This window comes from Metopolophium dirhodum, chromosome 4 (genome assembly GCF_019925205.1).
Source record: "Metopolophium dirhodum isolate CAU chromosome 4, ASM1992520v1, whole genome shotgun sequence".
In the NCBI taxonomy this organism is placed as follows: Eukaryota; Metazoa; Arthropoda; class Insecta; order Hemiptera; family Aphididae; genus Metopolophium; species Metopolophium dirhodum.
Genome location: NC_083563.1, coordinates 29,919,030 through 29,926,590, shown reverse-complemented (window position 1 = coordinate 29,926,590; position 7,561 = coordinate 29,919,030).

Below are 7,561 nucleotides of genomic sequence, written 5' to 3'. Positions count from 1 at the left end.
GAAGCACAAAAGGCGTGTTATTTCTTCTTTTAAATAGGGGTTTTTTTTTCATGAGCCTCCATCACATGGATATGTTGTACACGCAGTAGGTAGGTATGTGAGCCATTAGTACGTCCTTATTCAGTTGACAGAAAAGGAAGGTCGGCTGGCACTATGCACTGAACATTTGTTGGTTTTTAGGTTTTCACCCCGTCAATTCACGCGCACATCAATATTATCCCGCGAGTGTTTTGGGTTTCCGTTCGAACCCAAAATACGCTGTATGGATATTGTTCACCTTTAGCGTGCAAAAAAAAAAAGAAATGTCTATGAAAAAAAAAATATACATTTAAACAATTTAAAATTATTACGTGTGATAAACAGTTCAATAATTCTAAAACAAGTCAATGTATTTTAAACGATTTTAATGTAATATTATAATATAGTTGTTGGGCATTCGAATCGTTTTAAAAATATCAATTGTAAAATTTTGTCACTCGATTTCGAAAAAAGTTCACTCCCGTATTTTATGATTTGGGTGGATCAGTGAACTTACTGTGCTACTACTTTATCGAATGTATTGGAATTTTCGATACTTACAAATTACATATATACGATTATATTATTATCATAATAATAATAATATATGATTGTCGGCGATAAAAAGTAATGAAAAAAATCGCGAAAATCTCGACAAAGGAATCGGCCTCAGTCGTGTGCGTTCGGTCGGAACGCATATTTTATAAGCTGTGGACGCCCCGTCGAGTGACGGCGGCCGACTGTCGGTAAAACAATGGTGTCAGTTGAGTTGCGTACGGGTTGACGTAACTCAGGAACCGGCGCGCGTCATCTTTAAAACAAACGCAATATTATGATATTGTTATGACGTTATTATTATAATATATTATTTTGTTTTACTGTAAGTTATTAAGCAAATGCATTAATTGGAAACGTTGTTGCATCCGAATAGAAATTTTAAAATATAGTTTCTAAGATGTTATGCTTCATGTATAATATTATATATGACTTTATTTTTCAGAAATAGTAAATAATTTTGTTTACTACCTATTTATTTTTTTTACTAGACTATTCAAGATTGTTGAATGTAATAAAAATATTTTAGAGTGCTATGATATTATCCTAAATTTCTAAGTACAAAAAAGTTTTATAACTCAGAATTTAAACCAACTCGTTAATGGCATCGATTTTGCGAAGATTAAATACGACGTACACGATTATTTTCATAGAATAAAGAGTAATAACCATATTTATTTATTTATATTTTATTTTGTAAATATTTTGGACGCTCAAGTGACGGCGCCGACTGTTGGTAAAACAATGATGTCAGTTGTGTTGCGTACGGGTTGACGTTCTTATTTTTAAGAACCGGTGCTCACTACTCATCGACTTATGAACAAAAAAGGTCTTTTCATTATAATATTACTATCAAAGATATTCAAGCTCACTAACTTTACACATTACACATTTTTTACAGATAAAATCATAAGAACATCGAAACGTTTTTTTTTTTACAGTTGTTGCTGTTGACTGATTCTGATAGTGATTAAATTTTAAATGCGTGCGAGTATCTAATATACCTAACACTGGCACATAGTCAGGATTTCTTAAAGGCAGAGTGCTTAAATTTAATATTTAAATAGAACTTGGAGGGGGGGGGGGTTGTTCACACATCTTATATATTTTTTAATTATACAGCCAAGGGGTGGGGGCCTTAACAGGGTCTTAACACCGAAAACATTCTCCTTGGCTACGAGCATGTACCCATATAAGAGCAATAATTCATAATGTAGTGTTGCCATAATTTTTATAAACATTTAGTTATACATTGATGTTAATTAAAAATATGACGGGCAATTCATTTTTATGCTAACATCACTGTATTATATAACCATAAAAAAATTAAACTTAAAAAGTATTGTATCCCTTTACTGTCATAGTGTAGATACCTACTGTATATCAATTTTGTATCATAACCTATTATTTTCCGTAGGTAAACAAGGTATGGGATTCAATATTCTGTTTTCACATTGGTAAGGTGTTATATCCAATATTTTTTTACAAAGTTTATTATTTCCTTTCATTACGAAACAACGCATTATTTCACAGGTTATTATAATAATATTATTACATGTAAGTATTATTTTATCTTATTTATGTGCATAGGCAATACAAAAAAAAAGATTAATTTAGTTTTTTTTTCACGTTTAACAATTTTTCTATTAAATTAATGTTCTATTAAAACGCAATATTTCTGAAAATAAGTCGAAACGTGTTATATTCAGAACTAACACTTTGAGAAAAAAGATTATAAAATCTATTTATAACGAAAATAAAGATAATTTTTCTTTTTTTCTTTATATCTGGTGAAATCGCTAATGAATCACTTATCATAGAAAATTAAATTTGTTAAATAACAAAATAATATATAAACTTATCAATATTGTAATGAGGAAGGAAGTATAAGTAACTTAACTTAACTTTTTTTTTCTTTAATTACATAATTTAGGTAACTGGTTAACTGGTAGTCACCAGATTAACAATAATATTCTAATGACGTATTATGGTTTTGTAGGTGGCAATAAACTCATTGTATAAAAAGTTAAAACGATTAACCACTTATACCTGAACATGGGTCTTGAGAGGTAACCGTATGGTAACAATAATGGGACTCAATTTCCATTCATCTATACTTTAATATAGAATACTATAAAACTATATTATGATAAAAAACGGTCTGTCAGTCTATAATATTACTGAGTAAATTGTATGGTATTATTGTGTATTGTGATTAAAGTAATTTGTTTTACCATTAGGCATTAGTATTACAGTAGGTAGGTTGAATTAATTTTTACCGAACAAATTGCATTTAAAAATGTCACTGTGGGTATACTGTATAGTGTATATAATTTAATAATGTACTCTAAAAGTCTCAAGTACCCATGAATAATATTTTTTAATTACAACAAAATAACTAAAAGCGTTATTTTTGGTTTAAATATGTAATTTTGTCCAAATGAAAATGTCTGTAAAAAATAACTGTGTTAATATATTTCTTAGATTTTTTGGTTACAGTATGAACAATTTATGAGTATACTTGTTTTTAAATTTTCAATTCTTAGCTGTAAAAATTAAAAATTTTCTAATTTTTAATTACAAACAAGGCCGTAACTGAAAAAAATTCAGAGGAGTTCAACATGTTTTTTTTATGACCTATCATTTTTACGTTAAAAATATAAAACTCTTGTTCTAGTTTTAAAAATTTCGGGAGGGGTCCGGACCCCCTTCCCTCCACCAGTTACGGCAATGACAACAAAAAAATTTGAAAATATTTGAGATTTTGATAAATTTGAATTTTAAATACCTACTTACTTATAAAAAAAAGTTGTGCCAACGGATCTTTAGTGCTTATCAACTTCTATTATAACAACTTATATGGAACCTTGCATTAAATTTTCAAGATTTCCGACCCAACGAATAAAAATGTATTGATATTTATATTTATAGAAAAAAACCTAAAAATGTAATATTAAAAATGTCTATAAATAACTCAAAACGAGTCAAAATATTTTGAAAATGTCTTCATATATAGAAAATGATAAAATAAACATTAGATAAACATTTCAAGTACTTACCCACGGTTGATAGTTTTTGAAGAACAACCAATTAATAAGTTGTATGAGAATATTTGTTAATTTACGGGTGATTATCCAAATTAATTTCGTCAATATTTTAACTTCAGACCCTCATAAAAAGTATTGTGGATATTGGCTCATTTTTTTTTTAATTTTCACTACCAACAGCTTACGATGAGCAACGTTGTATTACATTTTCAAGTTTTTGAATTTCGCTGCCAATATTGGTTCAGTATAGTTCCCAACTCTATATGCCTCATCCAAACGTACATTAATTTTTATAATATAATACTATATATATACTATATAGATACCATTGTGTCACTAAGAGTAGGTATGTTTAATGATGATTTGTTTGTTATTTATTTTATGATTGTCGTTTGCAATGTTTATTCAGTTTAAACATAGCACATATGGGTACCTACTCATATACCTATACATAAAATCTGATTATTAAAACAATGAAAATATTATATATAATATAATATCCGGTAGTATCGTAAACATAATTTGTTTTCTAGTTATATACATTTTGTCATTTACTGTACAAAAAAAATCTATAATTATTATACATCGGATATCAATTGTTGCCCAATAACAAGTAAACTACATTGGGTTACCTATCTTGGAGTACCTATCTAATACTGTTCGACAAACGTACAGTTCGAATTCATCACCTACGAAGGTACCTTATGAACCTAACCCACATAACTTAAGCTTAGCATAACCTAACCCACATAATGATATCCACTTCAAATCTCCAATAATATTTTGCAATTCATTTGTATGTCCATTTTTAGAATTTTCAAGTACCTACACAGTTTTTGTGAAACTTTAGGGTAAGAGAAATTACCAATTATCTCTGTATGGACAGTGGCGTGTAATATTTGTATTACTATTATAATCCACTTATAATCACTTTTAAAAGTGTAACTGAATTGTTTTTATCAGACTAATAAAGTGTAATTCAAAATGCTATCGAGTAGGTACGGTTTAAAATGTATGGTAATGGAAAAACATTTCTTTCGGAATACAAAATTCGGTTGATACCAATATTCAAGATTTGACTTTTTAAATGTTAAAATATTATTATTATATTATGTCCGCTTTTATAAAATGAAAACAAAAATTACATATTTATAAACAGTTTTTTTTTTGTATGGCTGTGAGTAGGCCCGAAGGACTAGTTCAGATGCCTATTTGGCAGATTTTCTATTCGGGCATCCGTAGGTTTCTGCCACGCTGGGTCGGGGGATGGCGGTCTCGTCGTCTGGACAGTTGCCTGCCCAGAGAGAGATGTCGCCCGTGGCCGGGATTCGAACCGGCGACAGTACGCGTTACAACTGACGGTTATAATAGGCAAACAAGTAATAATAATAATGTTTTTATCGGTAATACCTACATTTATTTTTATATAGGTACCTCTAAATAAGACTGCAGTATTTTAGTATAAGGGTCGTTTCACATTGATGCGTATGATAGGGGTACGCGTCCGTGTGAAACGAGCCTTAGATGTATAAGTAAAAAAATCCAAGATATGATGTCTATCATTAAAACCAAAAGAAACATATCATGTTTACTGTTTAGAACCGATGACGATAGACAATAAACTGTTTTCACAGTGGTAGGTAATTAAAATCATTTACCAGTTCGAAAAGACCATTTACCTAGGAATATCGGTTTCCGTTTCAGTTTTGGTGCTACGAATAAAACATAATATTTCGATGACATTTCGGTCTCGTAGGGTTTTCATAAAGGTTCTCATCGAATCGGTTCCCAGACCCAACATCGCTAGCAGACGTACAGCGCCACAACGCAGAGACTTTACATTATTACTCATTACAATATTATTTACAAATATTGCTTTTATAGTATCTTTAATGGTTTCGAGTTCGCTCCACGACCAGCTTTATACTTAAAGGAGGTAGGCAAACTCAAACAGTCTGTATTAAATTGTTTCGTTTTTATTGTGCATGCCTATTGCAAAGCTTGCAAAATATAATAAATAAATAAATATTATTATAACATACACGTCGCTTCTATAGACGGTCGGACACTAACACGCGTCGCCGTACACGGCATTTATTATTATTATTGTCGCCGTCGTTTTGTGAGTATAGGTACCTATTGAAATTGTAATAATATAATGTTCAACAATGTAGTATACCACACACGCGCCATCGGGTCGTTCCGGTCGTCCGCAGCTCGACCAGATGGAAACGGGACGAGAGTTTTATCCCGTTTTCACGGTCACGTATATTATCGGCGGCCGCGGCTTCTTTTTGATATATATTTTTCTATTTTTTTTTACTGCCGTTTCAAAGACCGTCTCAACAAAATTTTATTTCGCATGCATATAATATGGGTATTATGGGTACATACAGCCACGCGATATTTTACACAACTCGTTACACATAATATAATATCGGTGTTATTGTCGTACGCATGTAAAACTGCACACTGCACGTACTCACAATAATAATAATAATAATAATAATAATAATGATGATAGTGATATTTTACCTTCATACACCCTCGAGAGTCGTCCTTGTGTGGCAATTTGCAAACGGCCCGGGAAGACAATATTAGTGCCGGAAAAAAAAAGATATTATTCGTCACCGTGGCTATTAGCGGGATCGTCGTTTAGGCACAGTACATAACTCGGGGTGATTTCCCAAGCACGCTCGACCACATTTTTCCTATAGAAATGAATTGTTTTTAATTCTGATTTTTGAAAATTTTTAAATAGTCAATACTTAAAGATCATATTTTCAATTTTTTGCGATTTTTTGTGCTATAGGCACTTAAGGAGCGTGGCGATATAAACTTCTGGTGTTCAAATGAGAACCCCTCTTTAATGTCAATTATTTAGTGGATATTTTTTTTCCTTATAAAGGTAATCCTTTAAAATGGGTTTACAGAAATATTAAATATAATATATTAATATGTAGTATTGTTATTTATTATACTATGACCATTTTTACAAATTGTTTATTATGTTGATAGATTAATATTAAGAGGAAGTCACACCCGAATGTGTTGTCTGCGTCTTACAAACGTACAACATACCAAAAACTGTTTTGCGCGGGACAACATTTATCTTTCTGTGTTTGTAGTAGTGGCTCCAAAATTTCTGAACATATAAGGTAGCAAATTATCTAGCTACAGCGTGCCTATATTGTAAATGCATAAATGCAATAAAAGTTATTTGCTTCTAAACATTTGGTTTTTTTGGTTTTTTTTCATTTGCTTATAAAAAATGATTGGATAGTGCTAGTGGTCGTATAGTTGTACAACAAATATGGTACGAGAAAAGTTGCCCCGCGCAAAACAGTTTTTACTATGTTGTACATTTGTAAGACGGAGACAACACATGGCGGGTGTGACGTCCTCTTAATAACTTTCAAATCACCATAGCTCCCGTCTTATTTTCCAAACCAACTATCATAGACCTATTATCCTTAATATACACAAAGTTAAATAACTCAAAAACTACTCGTTAAAATTTTACTTATCTACTTTTAGCTGATATTTTCAAATTCTAGAGATTTTTTGTACTACTTAAAGAGCATTCTATGGAGATACAAACGTCTGTCTTTCAAATGAAAACCATTTTTTTCTGCTGTATTCGGCGGGTAACTAATATAAATATATTGGCGTAAAAAAATTTGAACGAGCAGTTTTTGAGTTGTTCATCTTTGTGTACACCTATTAATAAGCTCCGAAAATCAGATTTCAAATAACTGCATTATTGAAGAAAAAATGGTGTCAGCATGCTTAAAGAAGCACCTTGTATTATACACTTTGGGTGTGTATTTACTACCCGTGTCATTTTATACTCTTGTATACGGGACGAAGTTTAGTCTTGGACGACGTAATGCCATAATATCATTTGTATTTTATATTATTATTAATTTGATGATTTATAG